General features: G+C 39.9%; 1 non-coding gene across 1 annotated transcript; it reads left to right on the top strand.

Annotated features, from left to right (window-relative positions):
• Window positions 1–1562: 1562 nt before the first annotated feature.
• Window positions 1563–1669, top strand: LOC121218814 (small nucleolar RNA R71). The gene has a single exon (XR_005915291.1). It is a non-coding gene; the product is annotated as a small nucleolar RNA R71 (small nucleolar RNA).
• Window positions 1670–2007: the final 338 nt, after the last annotated feature.

Raw genomic sequence — 2007 nt, 5'->3', positions numbered from 1 at the left:
AGGAAAGCCCTTCCTAAAATGATTGGCTCCTTTTTATCTAGTTCAAAGTCTAGAATAAAAAAGTCAGCAGGGAAAATAAATTTGTCTACATGTACCAATATGTCCTCGATTTTTCTTCTGGATGTGCTAAGGATCGATATGCTAATTGAACTGTAACCGTAGTAGGTCTAACTTTACCCATCCCCGACTTCCTAAATATTGACATGGGCATCAAGTTGATACTCGTACCCAAATTACATAGTGCCTTACCACAATATGTTGCTCCAATGTTGCAAGGTATGGTAAAACATCCAGGATCCTTCAAATTTTGGGGTAGTTTATCTTGAAGATATGCACTACATTCCTTTGTCAGGGATTCCGTCTCAAATTCTCTAAGTCTTCATTTTTTTGACAGGATATTCTTCATGAATTTGACATAGTTCGACATTTTTTCAAGTGCTTCAACCAACGGAATGTTGATATGAAGTTGCTTGAGTACGTCTAGGAACTTCTTCAATTGAACTTCTTGCTTCTACTTCTGAAGTCTTTGAGGGTAGGGTGGTGGAGGCTTCTTTACTGGAACTAGTTGATTCATCTTCTGTGGAAATTATGAATCTAACAAAGTTGTCAGTTTATCGGAATTAGATAATTCAGAATCTACCTTTTTGGATTTTGTAGATTCAAGTTCTGGTGAAACTAGAATTTCAACACTCGGTTGAACTTCCTCTGAGTCTTGAACATCAGCTGGCTCCTCTTCAAGTTCGACAGTGTTGGGCTCTAATGTCTTTTCACTCCTCAATGTCAACGCTTTACAATGCTCCTTCCCAGGATTCCTCGAATTCTCCATATCACTAGGTAAATGACCTTGTGGTCGGTTTCTGAGTTCAGTTGCAAGCTAGCCCATTTGGTTTTTCAGATTTTTCATTGTAGCTACTTGGCTTTGGATTAAGGCATCATTCTTGGCTATGTATGCCTTTAACAAGTTTTCTAAGCCATTGGATGGTTCAACTTGAGGTTGTTTCTGAACTTGTTGGGTGAAAATAGGTGGCTGGGTCGATCTAGGTTGGGCGTATGTGTTACTTGGTCTAGCCCCTTGGTTACTCCAGGAGAAATTAGGGTGGTTTCACCACGATAGGTTATAGGAATTGGATTGCAGTCCTTGTCTTCTTCGATTTTGGTTCTAGTTACCCATGTAATACACAGATTCTGGATTCGATGGACATTCTTTGGACAAATGTCCTTCCCCATAATAGACACAGGCTATATTTTCAAATTGATTCAGTGGTTGTGCTGCAAAACTATTAAACCCATTAGTGGTAAAATTTTTAAGCATTGAGGAAATCGAGGATACCAGAGATATGAGTGAAGTGAGAGCTCTACTTCATGTATTCCCAGTGACTCGTCTTCCTGATGCTACTTGATTGGTTGGCCATTGATAATTTTTGCCGGTAATCCTCTCAATGATTTCATAAGCCTCATTATATGACTTAGAAAGGAGAGCACCATTAGCAGAAGCATCCACAACCATCCTCGTGTGAGCATTAAGACCATTATAAAACGTCTCAAGTTGGATACAATATGGGATTCTGTGATGAGGGCACTTCCATAATAATTCTCTGCACCTTTCCCATGTCTCAAACAAGGACTCATCATCCATTTGTTGGAAAGCAGTGATCTCGTTCCTTAACTTAACATTTTTGTTAGGCGGGAAATACTTCATGAGGAATCTTTCTGTTAACTCTGGTCATGTGGAAATTGAATTTTGAGGCAATGAGTTCAACCAGGCTCTAGCTCTGTCTTCTAACGAATATGGGAACAACTTTAATCGTAGCGCATCGTCGGGTACTCCGGCTAACTTGAAAGAATTGCTCACCTCCATGAACAGTTGAAAGTGCATGTGAGGATCTTCGGTAGGCTTTCCACTGAATTGGCCCACTATCTGAAGCATTTCAAACATGACTGGCTTCAGCTTGAACTGTTGTGCCTCAATTTCGGGTTTCCTAATACTTAAGATCATGAAATACTAGC

This window comes from Gossypium hirsutum, chromosome D06 (assembly GCF_007990345.1).
Source record: "Gossypium hirsutum isolate 1008001.06 chromosome D06, Gossypium_hirsutum_v2.1, whole genome shotgun sequence".
Taxonomy (NCBI): Eukaryota; Viridiplantae; Streptophyta; class Magnoliopsida; order Malvales; family Malvaceae; genus Gossypium; species Gossypium hirsutum.
The sequence above is the reverse complement of the archived record's forward strand: the minus strand, read 5'-3'. Positions and strand labels throughout refer to the sequence as shown.